This window comes from Acomys russatus, chromosome 20, assembly GCF_903995435.1.
Source record: "Acomys russatus chromosome 20, mAcoRus1.1, whole genome shotgun sequence".
In the NCBI taxonomy this organism is placed as follows: domain Eukaryota; kingdom Metazoa; phylum Chordata; class Mammalia; order Rodentia; family Muridae; genus Acomys; species Acomys russatus.
Genome location: NC_067156.1, coordinates 58,555,470 through 58,573,393, shown reverse-complemented (window position 1 = coordinate 58,573,393; position 17,924 = coordinate 58,555,470).

Genomic DNA, 17,924 nt, shown 5'->3' with positions numbered 1-17,924 from the left:
TCTTTAGTGCTATTCTTACCTATACTTGCTTCTCGACTCTGTTCTCCCAACCCCCATCACATTAACACCTCTTGTTTCATTATTCCCCTTTCCTCCTTTATACACCTGAAGTCTATCCCCCCTCCCAGTGTTTCCTTGTTGTTTACAGTCATTGTTTTTCTCAGTTCTTTGACCTCTAAAAGTATAGTCTTTGATAGTAGCCAGATTAATCCCGTGGTAGATGTAGAGATGGTGAATAGATCAAGTTATTTAATATCATTTTATAGCTGGACAGAATTGATCTTACAGTAAGTGGATATGAGTTAGTGTCCTTCATAAACTGAAATGCTTGAGTATTTACAATACTGTCAATGATTTCCCCAGGGTGTTAATTAGAAGGAAAATAAACTTTCTGGAGAGTGACTTAGATGTACATATGAGGAATGCTAAAATTGAACGAATGTTCTAGTACAATACTTGCGCTTTGGACACGTATAATAAAGAAATAAAAGAATATGTATGGCTAGAAGTGTTTCTCTAGAATATTATCAATGCTTTATTTAAAAATATAAAATATAAGAACATAATAAACACAGCCAGTCAGTCAGTTAAACTACTATGCAACAACAAAATGTAGTATGGCTTCATTTAAAGATTGTAGAAAATATGTGATCATTCAGTAAATATTTACAATATAGTGGGACTTTATATATCAAATACATTACAATATACTCTACCTTTGCTATATCAGCAATTCTTATTTTATATAACTCATGAAAACGATTTATGACCAAACAGATTGAAGATATGTGTGTATTCTGTCTAAGAAACTTATAGTACATATGTGCTAATTTTATAACAAAAATACTTTAAAGCCTGTTAAAAGGACTTAACTTTCCTTATAGAAATACCTTTATGAAGTCTACTACATTGCTTTCTAGGATTGAGTAATTGGAATGTGGTTGAGTATGGGACTATATCTTCTTAATCTTATCACTCTCGACTCTAAGACAGGAAGATTTCAAGTTCAAGGCACACTGGGGATACACATAGGCTGTATCTGAAAAAGAAAATAAAAGGAAATAAAATAGAGACCATTTAAATACAAGCATCTCAGACTTGGATAAAGTACTTTCAAGACTTATCAAATAGATTATTGTTTAGCATACACGAAGAACTCTGAAAAGCCAATAAGTAACAATGATCACAGGTCTGAATAGAGCCTTACCAAATAAGACAATCGGACAAAAAGTAAGCATGTAGGAAAATGTTCAACATCATTTGTTTATACTCAGAATTTTAGGTGTGCCAAGATAGTAAAGTTATTTTCTTCAAGGTTCCCAAATACAAATAGCCAAGACACTAAAAACATAACATTTATATAATTCCTGATTGTTTCATGGTTCTTCTTGCTGTACGTAGTTTATTGTATATATGTGTAATGATATAAATATATACATAAAAAACAAAACAATTTAATAAAAAATATTTTAAAAAAGAAATACAAAAGAATGTGATATGTTACTATCACATTCCTGTTAGAGTGGCCAAGGTCCAAATCACCAACAACATCAAAGACTGATGAGGATGGTGAGCCTTGCTGGTGAGAAAGCTTTGCAGATGTTACAGAACCTGACTAACCGAGCCTTCCCAAGCACTTGTGTTTTTTGGTATTTACTCAGGGAAACTGAAAACTCTGTAGAACCAGGCCTGTGGGCATGTGTAGCTACATTTTCACAGCTGACCAGATTTGGAAGCAACCATTGTGTATCTCAAGTCATGAAAGGTTAAATAAAGTGCAGTGCATCCAACCAACAGAATGACCTGCCAGTGACAAAAACAAAGCTTTATCACATTAAATAGGAAACGTCACTTACTCCGTGAATACACCTGTATGGCAACCTGAAAGAGCCAAAACCGTGAAACGAGGAGTTAGTGGTTTCAGGATTGATGTAGAAAGGGGGAGGGTAGACAGGAGTAAATAGGTAGAGAGTGCAAAGGACCTTCAGGGCAGTGAGAATATGCTGTATATACTACAATGGGAAGAAGAGCCACATGCCATTGCATGCTTATCAATACCTGTAGAATGCAAAATATCCAGAGTCAACCCCAATATTAGCTATGAGTGTGGGATCATAGATTCACTAATTATAGTCACTAATTATATATGTTTATATACGTATGTTTAAACAGGATGTATATAAGGTCACTGTGAGCTTCTGTTTCATTTTACTGTGGACATACACTTACTCTAAAATAATAAATATTAATTTTAAGTGAACATAAAGCTATTTTTATGCTGGAAGTTGAAGTTTCAATATAAAGGAAACACTCTTCATACTGTGAAGAACTGGCTTGTTGGTTTTAGAAGGAAATTGAGCTGGGTTTCCCATTCAGGGCCACAGTGAATATTTGAGGAGTTTCCTGCCATATCTGTTTTGGTATAGCTACTGAACTATGCAACATGTAAAACCATTGACAATACTTAAACAAGTAAGGGTGGCTCTGTCCACATTGTAGATCCTTTTCCAACTAAGTGTTTATTTAAAGAAAAGCATGTGGGGTGGAATGAGAGCATGATGCTAGTGCAAAGAGAAAGGAACTTTGTTGCTGGGTGGCTGAGAGCTGGGAAAAATGAAGGAGGAGGAGGAGGAGAAGGAAGTTCTGTCTAAGAGGAAAATAGACACCATTTCTTCAGAGCTCTTGGCATCTCATAAACATTGTGTTAGGTTCCAGGAAGTGTCAAAGCAGTATTTATTATCTCTCCAACAATACCAATAAAAATGCTATCTGTTTTCTAGGAACAAGCAGAGTCTCGTTGTTAGAAATAAAATGTTTGGAAATGGCAAAAAGAAACTTAGAAGAATTATTCAATTTTCTAAGGGTCTTCTCAGAAGACAACTTAAAGGGACAACAAGGAAAACAGACACGAAATTACTAAATTCTTAGAATTCAGGTGCCCCAATTCTCTCATAAGGAGAAGGCTGTAAACACAATCTCATCTCTCTTTGGGAGGTCATTACCAAAATTAAAGTATTTCTCTTTTTTTTCCTGGTATTCGGAGAAGTTAGAGAAAATGATAAAGAGAAGAAACAGAACATAGGTGAATTTAAACCCAACATGTGTTGTGTGGCAGGGTTATATAAGCTTTACTGTTGTTGTATTGAAATGAACCTAATGGTAAATTGTAGATTACATTTTTCTAACCCCTTATAATTCTTTAAAGAAGGCCCAATAGATAATCTGGGGTGGGGTTGGAACAGGAGGGATCAGGATAATAAAAATATTTTTAATAAGTATGTTAAAAATAATAATAAATAAAAAGAAAATACCTTTCAAAATGTTATTGCACCAAATGAGACATTAGTTTTCCTGTGAAATCTCAAGAATATACAACTACGCATCGTTGGAAACAACTCAATGGGAAAAATACATTAACCTTTGTATTGCTTTCTTTAGAAGCAAACACAAAGTGAAAAACAATCTCAGTTGTAAATTGGATGCTTATCATTTTCCACATGTTATAAAATAAAAAAATATCACTCCAAGAAGATATTTTGGAACTACAAAAAGTGTAAGCAAATGCACAGAATTACAATGGTTACATACAATTCTAATGATCCTATTGTTTCTATTGAACCAGAAAGTAAACTGACTATTAAAGACAAAGATTTATGTAAATGTTGTACATATAATTTAACGAGGAGATATTGTTCCCCATGATGGCTATCTTGTATGAATCGAAAGTAGGTGGGGCACATTTATTAGATCTGGCTGTGTGTTCCCAATCAGGGAATGAGTAGATGATATGTACATGGATGTATGATTTTTTTTCCAATTAAACATTTATAAATTTTGCAAAATACAACAAAATCTAAGACAGTTAAAGCAAGAACTGATGGCCAAACTCTAGAAAAAGAATAACAGAATGAAGAACATCAACACATTGTATCAGTGAAGACACAAAGATGCCTGAGATTCATGGTTATGGCCAGAGAGAGAAGGACAAGAAAGGGTTGGGCTCTCTATGCCAGCCATTTTGGGATGCTAAGAACACATTTCCCAGTTGTATCAGTTGCTTCCTCCATAGAAAACTCTGGTCCCCATTCACTATTATGACCAAAGCTGCTCTAGTAACAATTAGGCACTTCCCAGAGCAGTGAAAGTGGAAGGCCAAGTACCACCGGAAGACACCAACGCAGGTGTCTTCTATATAAAACACAACACATATGCGCCATAGCTGGTTATGGCCATCCATGCTTCAGACCTTGCCTGTACAGCTGCTTTACCTGTGTTTCCAATGCACCATCTATGAAGCACAGCATTTGCATGCAGTGTAGGCCCTGAGGCCACTGTCACTTTGGACCAGTTAGAACTCTGGACACCAGAGCTGCTGCTCTGTACCGACCATCATGCTCTAGACCTTGGCTCTATGGCTAGTCCATGAGTTCCTGCTCCTTAGACACCAGTGTCTTCGACACTGAGATGTGGCTCATGGGATGAACCTACAAATTACCAGGGGAAAAGATATCTGGGGGTCCTTAGGAGCTTTTGCCACTGAAAACTTTAAGAAAGTTCCTTGACTTTGGAGTCACTATCAGCTTTCGTTTTGGAGGACCTTTTCATCTTTATCAACACTCGAAGTGACTGACATAGTTTCATGGAGAGTGTTGTTGGGCCTTCCCAGAAACTAGAACCATTACACTGCACCCAGTTATTTACTTCCTGTGAATGAACACATGTTTATCAGTGGGGGACTGCAAAGTCCAAAAGCATTGATTGCTCATTAAAATGTATAGCAATCAAGTGAAAAGCTACATGAAACACACACACACACACACACACACACACACACACACACACACACACAGAAAATGAGAGAGATGGAGATCGAAATAGACATACACGTGAATACACATCAAATCAAAACACAATTCACAAATAACATAATCATCCAGTTTTCAATCTCAAAGAAACAGAGATTGATAAGCTTCTAATAAGATAATTTAAAATAATTCAATAACAATTAGTGTAAAAAATAGGCCATAAAATTTAAAGACCACAAGAAGGGGCATATGGAAGAGTTCGAAGAGAGAAAACAAAAAGTTATAATCTGAACTAAACTAAAATAAATTACTTTGTGGTCTTAGGGAGATGTCACAGCAATTAAGGGCAGTGATTCTTCTTCCAGAAGAACCAGATTCAATTCCTAGTACCAACATGGTTATTACATGCAATTCTCGGTAATGCCTATTCCAAAGACACCAATGGTATCTTACATCCACAGATACCATTCATGCCAATGATACACAGAAACACCTGTTAGCAAAATGTCCCTATGTTAAGAAATAAAAATAAAAATTGTAGATGATTTTTGAAGAAGGATTGTGAGTCATGAAGAAACATGGATACACATTTTCCTGAAATTAAAATAAAAACCACAAATATCCAAACAGTTTAACAAGTAGGAAGAAATTTCTTTATTAAAAAAAAAAAGAAAATGAGAAGCTAGATTATACAATGAAGCAAATTAAAAACTGAAACCTAGCCAATCAAAGAAGCCTTGATCAAAAAGGAAAAGAATCTGAGAACTCATAAGATAGTAAAAATATTCATGTAATTTACTCAGTTTGAGAAGAAAAAATACACAGGATATAAAAAGTTTGAGACAATGCTTATCAGTTAATCCCTCAGGGATGGATGGTAGTGACAGGGTAAAATGTTCCTTTGAATAAATATATGAAAAAGTTTCCCAATCTGTAGAGATAAGTGGAGGTACATGAAGCACAGAGTCACATCCCAAAATTCTGTCTACAAACAATTTCAATCTAACAAGGAATTTAACAAGTTATATTATATGAAAACTATTTTTAAAAGGGTGAGAACAAGATTTTTAAGTAGTAAGAAAAACAAGCTTCTACAAGAGGATGCTCAGGTGGTTGTCAGCAATTTTCTTAAGGCAATCCTGCATGTTGGAAAAAAGAGTCGAGCAGGCTATACCCACTATTGGAGAAAACCATACAAACCAGAAATATTCTTTTAAAACAACATCTGGTTTTCTTCAAAAGTGAAAGGAAGCTAATAAAATTCTAAGGAAAAAGCTGAAGGACATTGTTGTCAGTGTAGGTGCCTTAAAGAGATGCTAAGGGTGTTCGTCAAGCAGAGACACAGTGATGTTCTAGCTGGATAAAACCAATGTAGGCCAAAACTCACAAGTAAGGGAAGCACACAGTCAAATTAAGAGTAGTCAAATACAGTATTGACACTGTGTGGGTCACTAATTTCAAGATAAAAGTTGGAAGACAGAAATGTTAAAAACAATTGATTACAAATTACTAGAATATCTAATATGAAAATATATATTGTTCTTCTTGTAGATTTCTAGGATCCTCTGGATCCTTCTATTTCCCCATTCTCCCTTACCTCTCTCAGCTAGAGTCCTAGTAGGATGTCCTCACATCTATCCCAATCTCCTAGTAAGTGAAGACTTTCATGGGACAAACATCATGATGGGCAGATCTGGGCCCAGGGGTTCTGCTCAAGTACTGCACGAACCAAGGACAATACATGCAGTAAACATTGAACCCCTACTCATATCTAGCCAATGGACAGGACATTCTCAACAGTTGAGTGGAGAGCAGGGACTGACTCTGATACAAACTCCGGTACCCCATATTTGACCACTTCCCCTTGGTGGGGAGGCCTGGTGGCACTCAGAGAAAGGATAAACAGGCTACCAGGATGAGATTTGATAGCCTATGACCATATAGTAGGGGAGGAGGTTCCCTTCAATCACAAACATAGGAGAGGGGAATAAGGTGAAAGCGGGAGGGAAGGAGGGAGGAATGGGAGGATACAAGGAATAACAATTGAGATGTAAGAGCCGGGCGTGGTGGCACACGCCTTTAATCCCAGCACTCGGGAGGCAGAGGCAGGCGTATCGCTGTGAGTTCAAGGCCAGCCTGGTCTACAAAGTGAGTCCAGGATGGCCAAGGCTACACAGAGAAACCCTGTCTTGAAAAAAAAAAAAAAAAAACCAATTGAGATGTAATCTGAATAAATTAATTAAATAAATTTAAAAAAGAAAATGTAAAGTGTGACATCAGGCTGCAGGGAATGCCTGGTGGTTACGAATGCTGACTGCTCTTCTAGAATTTATGGCTACAGTTCCCAGCATCCATTGAAGTTGGCCTACAACTCCCTGTAACTCCAGCTCCGGAGGGACCTGAAAGCCTCTTTTGGGCTGCGTAGGCATCCACATTCACAACTACACCCACCTCATACAAACCAAAGTAAATATTTTGAAAAGTGTACAGCATGACATCAAAACATAATTGTAAGAGAGGAGTGAAAGTTTGGAGGTTTATACTTCATCAAACACACACACACACACACACACACACACACACACACACAGAGAGAGACAGACAGACAGACAGACAGACAGACAGAGACAGAGAGACAGAGAGACAGAGAGACAGAGACAGAGACAGAGAAGAGACAGAGACAGAGACACAGAAAGACAGAGACATACAGAGCGACAGACACACACAGAGAGACAAAGAGACAGAGACAGTTCATTGAGGTAGTTAGTCTATCCAGTTAGCAAAATAGTATTTGGTTCGTCATTGGGCCCTACTGGTCATTCACCGGATTGATAGCACTAGACATAGATTCTTTCCATGGAATGGACCTTAAATCAAGTCCCAAAGTAACTGGTTACCCAATAAAATGTCCATTAGCATATCTTGCCATGCTAGTCAATACTGCAGCTCACATGGTTGAGTAATATGACTGATGACTTATCATTCCAACATTTTACATAGTGCTTGACCAGCTCCATAGGAGGACTCTCAGACTTGGCACTGGGCTTTTTACTTGGTAAACTATGATCACTGGAAAAAGCATTATCTCCTGTGTAGGGCAACTCCAATTTATATTTCTACAATCATAGATAAGTGTAGTTCTCACACTTAACCAGAGAAAAGTTTGTGAAGTGAATTAATCTAGAATTTCATAAATGGTTAATGTACTAAGAGAAAATCTGTGAAATTCTCAATCTCAAATGGGAGAACTAATTATACCCATCCTACCAAGGCTCAGGGGCAACTTTGCGTGTTTAGTTGAAAAGATTATAATAGCTATGCATGATTGTGGAGGGCCAGAATAAAACAGTGTCCTCTGGAAATGATAGAATTCCTGCACCAATGAATTCACCATGACTCTGATTGCCCACACAAGATTACTTTAGCCATATCCCAGCAGGAGGGGGAATGGCTTACAGGTCCCACCCCTAGGTTCCAGGGAATGAAGACTTAAGTTACTTTAGGAGTATGGTTCTTTGAAGGAGAACCCCACAACGTTGGATGGCAGCCTGACATCCCTAAGTAATGGCCAGTGCAATTTGGAATTGATGGATCATTTTTGTTTTTGTTTTTGCTTTCAATTTTAATTTATTATAATTTATTCAGATTATATACCAATTGCTATCCCCTCACTCATCACTGTCCCTCCCTCTTCTGCCCTAATCCCCTCCCCTGGACCTCCTACAGAAGGGAACCACCTCCCCCACCATATGACTACAGCCTATCAGGTCTGATCCCGATAGCCTGTTTCCCCTTCTTCTGTGTGCCAGCCAGGCCTACCCACCAAGGGGAAGTGATCAAATGGAGGGCACGGAGTTCGTGTCAGAGGCAGTTTCCACTCTCCCCACAACCCTGAAGAATGAACTGCCCATTGGCTAGAACTGACCGGGGTGCGGGGTGTGGAGGAAGGAAGGGTTCTAGGTTTACTGCATGCATTGTTTTTGGTTGGTGCAACAGTTAGTGCAGGCCCCCTTGGTCCAGATCTGCTGGCTTTGATGGTCTCCTTGTGGGGCTCCTTAACCCTCTGGGTCCTTTTATGCCCCATTCTGCCACACCACTCTCATCTCTCATGTTTTTTTTTTTTTTTTAAATAACAACATAAAACAAAACAAGCAAGAGGCATGGAATTAGGAGGATGTTTAGGTTTAGGGAGAGGATCTAGAAGGAATTAAAGAAATGAGTGGTGGTGGCAATGATCAAACTATATTGTATATGTGTATGAAATTCTCATAATCAGTAAGATATGCTTAAAAATTTTAAAGATAACTTTGTTTTTGAAAATGCATTAAAATATACAGAACTTTAGGTACACTAAGAAAAAGAGAAAAGTCTAATGCATAAAAATCAAAATTAAAGAGGAGGCGTTACAACTGATGTTGTAAAAAAAATAAAAAAGATATGATGGTAACAAAAACAGTGTATACAATAACAGTAAGATAATGATAATGGTTATATCTAAATTATTCAAGAACAAATTGAGTGCCTAGAAGAAAGAGATACATTCTTGTCTTAGTTTCTTGTCCTGTTACTGTTATAAAATAGTCTGACAAGAGTGACTTCAGAGAGAAAGCATTTGGGAACTCAGTTTACAGTTGATCATTATGGGGGGCGGGGTTAAGACAGCAGAAACTTGAAGCAACTTGGCACATCACACCAACAGTCAAGTCAGAGAGGAATGAATTAATACATCTAAGCTAGTACTCAGCTTGCACTTTCCTTTTCATCAAGCTGGAAAACACACTATTTTATAAGCTTACTTACATACATATATAGTTGTGTGTATGTGTGTGTGTGTGTGTGTGTGTGTGTGTGTGTGTGTGTGTGTGTACATACAGTTTAAATAGAATTAGGCCACATGAGGTGATGAAAATGGACCCCAAGGAGCCATAGACTATAAAAACTCTCAGTGCCAGTCATTAGAAAAACAAAACAAAATCAACAAAAAACCTCTTCAAGTTGTTGGCCAAGGGAAGGGTTTTAGAGCCATCCAAAACAACATAAGCTATTGTCTTAGTGCTTTGTTTCTTTCAGAACTCGAATGTAAGACCCTATAGCTGAAGACACCGCACATGTTGAACACAGCACTTGGAAGAATCAAGGTGGAAATGATCTGGAAGGTCCCTCCCTGAGGACTAGCTCTCTCATAATTCCGGAAGCTTCTCTAAAGCTGTCAAGGAAGAGGCTGAGCATGGTGGCTCACGCCTTTAATCCCAGCACTGAGGAGGCAGAAGCAGGCAGATCTCTGTGAGTTCCAAGCCAGCCTGGTCTACATAGCGAGTCTAGGACAGCTAAGGCTACACAGAGAAACCCTGTCACAATCCCCCCCCACACACACAAAAAAAAAAGCTTTCAAGGGAGAAAAGCAATCAATAGTATTATCTAGTAATAAGGCCTACAAACTACAACAGCAGTAGCCAGACCAAAATCTCCATGGTGCAATAGCAGCACTTTGGATCTAAGTTCCTCTCAGTAGAAGGGACGTCATGCCAGGGACTGCAAATCTATCAGAGAGCCCATAGCCGGAGAGGCCATGGACCCTAGAGGAGAAGCTACTATGGCATTTTTCTAAACCTGTATGAGTTTGAACACTATTACAAACCCTTATCCTTATAGCTAAAGATAAATGTTGGTCTCATCCCTCCTCAAAGGATCTTCTTTCCCCTCAGCAGATGGAGACTTTCACAGAGATCCACAACTTGTTAAGATAGGAGAAAATAAATGAACAAATAGTTCCCATTCTCAGTAGCTGCATCTATGATGAAACCCTTATAGATCTTGCTTATGGAAAATAGCAGAAGAGGGAGCAAAATAATTATAAGAACCAGAGGACCAGAATGCCAGCTGTGAGATAAGGTCTTATAGACATTTATAACCAGGAGATCACAAAAATGCAGTTGCCTAAACAATATTTGCATAATGAAAACACAAGTTGACATCCTAATCCGTGTGGAAGGAGTCTCACAAGATCCCGCCTATAGATGTACTTGCTACAAGAACAATGGCTGCAGAAAAAAAAGAAAACCACCTTTCTCTAGGGGTGACTTCCTGATTGGTTGTCTATTCTTAAGTGTCAACCTTAAATACATGCACAGAACAACAGTAAACATATACAATAGATTATATATGTATAACCATATAATGTCCATATGTGTAAAAATAATAATTATAGAAGTTATGAACTTTACTGAGATTAGGTTGTAAGTGGAGCAAACACAGTACACATGAATAAAACTTTTAAAAAAATGAAATAAATAGAAATTCTAAAATTTACATGACATCACAGAATAATCCAAATATTGGAAATGATCTTGAGACAAGAAATGAAGTTTCATACTTCTTGATTTCAAATCCTATAATTAAAAAATCAATCCAATGTAATTTGTAAAATCTTTATGCCACACATTATGGAGTTTCCTTCCCAAATTTAAAAGTGACTGTGATAGGTATTGCCCAAACAGGCTCAAAATTTAAATTTCAAACAAATGTCCTTATCATGTCAATTATAGCATTATTTCCTTTATCCAATATACTCAGAATTGTACCTGTCTTTAGACAGACAATTTTTATAAAGAATAGCCCATATCCATTAGTACATATATGCACAAGAATATTACCAACCAAGAATCATCTATGATTTCAGTTCTACAGAATCTGATGCTGTCCTCTGGCCTCCAAGGTTAGCAAGCCCTTGCATGGTAAACATATGTACATGTAGGCAAAACACTCATCCATATAAAATCAAGTAAATCTATAAGGACTTTTTAAAAACACCATAAAGAAAACCCTATTATTTGTGATTATGTAGAAAGAGCTGGAGAAGAATGTGCTAAATTAAATAGATCATGAAAAGAAGTAAATCCAATATTGTATCATTTATACATAGAGTCTGGAAATAAAACAGTCAAAGTCATAGAAATAGAGTGAAATGAAGTTGACCAGAAGGCTGGAGAATAAAGAAAATGAGATTTTGATTATGGGCTATAGACATTCAGTTAAAAGTTTTGAGGAGCAAATACATTTGTTGGTTTCTATAATTAATAACAGACATACATGCCAAAATTCTTATATAAGAGTAGACTTTAAATTTTATCCCCACCACTCAAAGCAAAAAGAAGCATGGCTAGAGATGCCGGTGGTCTTTGTGTGGAAGTCTTTCCGCATCCTGTACACATTCTCTTTAAATATATACAATAAAAAATAATAACACTAAAATAGAATAGAAAAAAATGTAAAAGGAGAGACACTGTAACTGGTGTAATTCTTTTGTGCAATGTTAAGCTTTACACTGGAAATAAAAATAGGTCTGTAGGAAGGACATTCTGATCACTCAGAAAGGCTGAAGCTGGGATGTGCTGGTGCCATCCAGGCCAAGGCAGTGAGTGCAGTGAAGCCACCTGGAGCATGTGTGTGCATCAGGGGCCTCTGTCAACAGAATGTCGTGAGCAGACATTTCTATCAGAAGCAATTCTTTTTCTAATACGCACTTCCTCCAGCGTATGTTCTGATTCGGCCAAGATCCTCATCTTTTGAGGTTTCATTCTGTTTCTCATATCTAATAAATCTCATTACTCTTTGTAGGACCCTATTGAACCCATCTATTTTGAGGAGACATGGCCTAAAGTACACGCAATGCTACAAATAAAAAGGAGTGCTATGTGGTGAAATATATTTCCTATTCTGATGCATCTGGACAGACAACGCTAACCAGTCTTGAGGATTGATGTGCACATTCATACCCAGGCAGCAGAGAATGCTGTCAGACACGCTGGAATTATTTAAAATCAGAGCTTTTAGTGTGGGTTGCTGGTGCTGCTCCATCTCCAAATTCCAGCAATATATGGACTGTAGACACACAAGCTGTCCACTCCATTCCTAAGTCAGGGACAGCATTGATTTATTCTGGCAAACAAAGGGGAAAAAATAAAACATCTGGACAACTATTATTTTTACTGTATCAGTATCTTCAAATGTTTAAGATAGAAAGTGAGAAAAAATTCATTAAGATGGACTTAATGAACCACTTACAGATTGCAAGTTTTGTGCTTGTAAATGCAATGTAATTGGGTTTCACAAGGGTAGGTGATGCTTCAAAACCAGTTATGGTCATAGAGCAAAAGAAAAATATGAGAACTTACAATGTGGTTTTGTGGGGAAAATATGCATTACCACATAGCATTTCTTTTTGCTTGCTTGGTCACCAAGCATAATGACCTGAATTCTATCCTGGAGTTCAGAAGGAAAGAGTGGTCAGACTTGCCCACACAAATCCTTTGCCACACCCATGTGTGTCATGTGTAATACACGCGTGTGTGTGCACACACACACCCAAACACACACACACACACACACACACACACACACACACACACACAGAGCAGACACTCATGGGGAGGGGGAAATAAGAGGGAGAGAAAGAGGGGGAAAGATTTGAGGGAAGAAGAGAAAGAATAGAGATAAAATAAATACATGTAATAAAATAACAACTTACATTGTATAAGATGAATGTAATGAATATTGTATTAGTCCTGCTAGAATTAATATAGTAGTTTCCAAACAGTTTATAAAAGAAAATGAGCTATTTTAATTTATCATACAGACACAACTTTAGAAAATATTTGAAATATACTCAAGAATAAGTTATGAGAATCCAGAAAGCAAAATTTCAGTAGCAAGAAACCTGTATGTAATTAACCTCAGATTTCTGGAAATCAGCTGAAGTCACCCGTGTGAAACTTTGGGCCAAAAACAATCACTGTGATATTTATGTGCTTGCCTTTTTCTTGTAGTTGTTCTATTCTAAGTGACTGTTATGGAATTGGGTTACCACTTAAAACTTCTTACAGTCACAGACTTTATATTTTAGTTATTGGAGGGTAGAAAATACCTAAATCACAAGGTACCACCTAAATTTAGAATATTCTGGAAGATTCTAAGTATGAGGGACAAAAAGCAAAGATAGGACATGGAGAGGAAAATCGGCCACTCTGGTTTAGTTTGGTGGGACCTATGGTTGTTTTCCATAGAGGAAACCAAATAGGCACTAGTCATAATGGTCCATAGGTCCCACTGGTAAGGGTGAGCTGGAGTAAGATTTCAAGTGAAGCTGAGGTGCAACATGAACCAATAGGAAACTGGTCTGGCTGCTGCAAAAGGAAGCATGGAGGAGATAAGTTGGGGACTTCCTGGTGCCAGATAGCTGTAGACTAGTGAGCCGGTAAAAGGTGCTTGAATACTTAATGTGAGTGATGAGAAGGTCTGTTTGGGGGCTTCAAATATTTGTTAGGGTTTCCATGTATTAACACTACCAGTGTAGGGCTGGGGCAATAGGTTAGTGGATAATGTGCCAGCCATGCAAGAGTGAGGACCTGGGTTATATATGCAACATCCATGTAAAAATCCAGGAGAGATGGCATGGACCAGTGATGCCAGTGATGCAGACACAGGAGGGTCTCTAGAGCCTGCTGGTCAGCCAGGCTACCCACCCAGAAAGCTTTGGGTTCAATGGCTCAAAGACAAGCCTTGTTTCTAAAATATTAGGTGAAGAGAGATAAAGAAAGATACCTGGCACCAACCTCTTTCCTCCATATACACAACACACACACACACACACACACACACACACACACACACACACACACACACACACAATTACAATACCATGAGATGACAAAGAGGCTTATGTGGTGATAAACTGTTAATTAGTATCTAGAAAGAATATTAATTCTATCAATGTATTTGTTTTCTACAACTACCATAACAAATTGCCACTAATTGTACGGCTTAGGGCAACTTCCCAAACTGGACGATCAGAAGCCCAAAATTTGGGCAGTGTAGGAGTGCGTTTCAGGAGAGGCTCTGAAGGAGAATTGGCTCCTTCCTGCCTTCTGTACTCTTGTGATTGTAGCCAATTGGTGTCTCTTATAGACAGATTACTCAAAACTCAAATTCCACTTTTCTCAGATACTTATGTCTTCTCACCTCCTTCTGCCCTGAGTACTTCAGATCTTTCCCCCTTCTCCTATAAAGACATACATGTATTAAGTTTGATGCCTGCCCTGAGTCTTGAAATATCTCAAGATCCTTAACTTAATAGATATAGATATCTCAGGTTAGAATTTAGAAATACTTTTGTAGGAAGAATGAGTGCACTACCTTCATATTTGAACTATAAGGTTGACTCTGGAATTTGAATGCCAAATATTATCAGAAATTCATATTCTTTTGGCCTCTTCCTCCTCTTTCTTTTCTTCCTCCTGCCACACTTATTGACTGACTTGGATTTCATTTTTTATTTTTGTAGAGGAATTTCAATCCAACAACATGACTAATCTGGCAAGAGATCACATCCAAAGTCTTGTCTGTGTGATCTGGTTGGAATACAGAAAGGCCTTTAGTACACATCTCAAATGCCAAACAATGACTTCTTATTGAGGGACAGACAAAGTGATGAATCAGAGAAAAATGTGACAAATGAGTCAGAGATGGATATGCCGACTCTCAAGAGAACAGACAGGAAGGAGAATCTACTTAAGAATAGTTTACAGAGAGTAGAGGAGGAGGAGAGTACAGTTATAGATTACTGTAAAGTTTGTGCAACCAGTACAGTACAACTCTGTACAGATTGATTAAGTTTGGTGTAGGCAGTTCAGTTTGTGGAGTTCAGAGGCAGGTTTTGCAAGCAGAGCAATTCAGTGAGATGCAGAGAGAAGCCAGTTTGAATCAGTCAGCTTGGAGAGAAGTTTTGAGCCAGAACTGCTGAGTTGAATCAGCCTAACAGAGTTCAGAGAGAACTAGAAAGAGTGAGCTTATTCAGCATTAAATTTCAGAGGCTGAAAACATTCTAGGCCTAGCTTAGAAGAAAGAGGCTGGAAGCTGAAGCCTTCAAGGTCTGGGCTTTCAGGAGATTATAATGTATGGATGCTAGATGCTTTCAGGCCTAGGACTAGGGATAGATAGATAGACATGCTCTGGGCCCAGCCCAAGCCATGTATATGTAAAACTTGGTTACAGCTCTCATCTCATCTCCCCATATGTATAAATAAAAATAACAGTATTTCTACTATCAGAATGGTTGCATCCATGGTATTAGACCCACTCTAGTAATACTGTTATGAGAGAAAGACCGCCTTTGATTTCCTTGAGGGCCAGGTTAAGATTGCTCACTTACTAGGTTTTTTTTTTTTTTTTTTTTTTTTTTTTTTTTTTTTCTGTCAGTCTCTGCAGCACCTGGAGCAGTGGGTGATAAATTGAAGTTTCATTTAGAACAAATATGGGCATCAATCAATAGGCTAAGGCCTTTCTCCAGATTGGCAATATTTGCTACAAGGGCAAAAAGCCCACTTGAAAAAGACAGTAGAAATGGATATTAAGTCACTTCATTGTTTATCCTTAAATGAAAACATGTCAGGAGCTAAAGAGATGGCTCAGAAGTTAGGAACACTTGTTTTTCTTGCAGAGAAAAATCTGAGTTCAATTTCTAACACCTACATGGTAGATTACAGCCATCTGTAACTACAGTTCCAGGAGACCGAGTGTCCTCTTCTGGTCACCACAGGCACCAGGCACAGGCTCAGTAACAGCATGCAGGCAAACATTTATACACATAGAATAAAGGTAAGTCAATCTTTTATAAATGATATATTCAATGAGGAGTCCCCACAACAAAAACTTAAATAGCCACCCCAAAATAGGCAGACACTAGAAGACAGAAGACTTCTCATGCTTGTGGGTATGAAGAATTAATATTAAAATGATCTACCAACCAAAAGCAGTCTAAAGACAGCAAAATCCTGAGCAAAACTCAAGTATTACTCTTCACAAAAAAAGAAAATTCAATCTTAAATATGAAATAACAAAAGGCAACAGGCTGACAAAGCAATTCTGAATGAAAAAGTTATTCTACAGAGCCATAGTAATAAAAATGGCATGGCATTAGTACAAAAGAAACATTCAGATCAAGGAAACAGAATTGAAGAACAAAACAAAGCCATTCAACTGTACCCATCTGATTTTAGAAAAAGATGTGAAAAACACACTGGTGAAAATACAGCATTTTCAATAACTTTTACTGGTAGAACTCAATGTGTATATGTAGAAGAATAAAACTTGATCCATATATCTCACCCTAAACAAGAATCAATGCCAATCAAATTGAGGGCCTCAGTGTAAGACCTGAAACTTTGAAACTGCCAGAGGTAATAAATAAATAAATAAATAAATAAATAAATAAATAAATAATAAGGCGAATAATTGAAGATATAGTCATAGGTGAGGACTTTCTTTATATGACTCTGGTCACTCATGAAATAAGGCCAGTCATCTATAAGCAATCCTATAGATTGGAAGATACTCCCAGGATCAAGAATTGACAGAAATAATGTAAAATTATTGTATTGCTGGAAATGATTTATTGTTTTACTTAGGGTTTTTATTGCTGTGAAGAGACACCATGACCATGGCAACTCTTATAAAGAAATACATTTAATTGGAGTTGGAAGTTTAGTCTGTTAAGGTCATGGCAAGAAGCATGGCGGAGTGCAGATAGACATGGTGCTGGAGACAGAGCTGAGAATTCTACATCCTGATGAACAGGCATCAAGAAGTGGCTGAAACACCTCCTCCAACAAGGACCTACCTTCTCCAACAAGGCCACATCTCCTCATTTCCACACTCCCTATGGTCTCATGGGAGCCATTTTTATTCAAATCACCACATAGATAGATTCAATGCAATCTCCATCAAACTCCTAATTATATTATCTACAGATCTGAAAAAAATAGCATAACATTCATATTCAAATATAGACTACACTGGGTAGCCAGAGTAATACTTAGTTGAAAGCGATGCTGGAGAAAACAGCATATAAGTTCTCAAATTTCACTACAGAGTTATAGGAATGGAAATAGTATGCTACTGAGGCAAACCCAGGCACATGCAACAATCGTATGAATAGAGAACCCTGGATAAAACCATGGTAATGCAACATGGTTGCATGGCAACAAAAACATGGATAGGAGAAAAACCCCAGCCCTTCTACAATGGGCCCTGGAAAACTAGATTTTAGCATGTAGAAGAAACAAC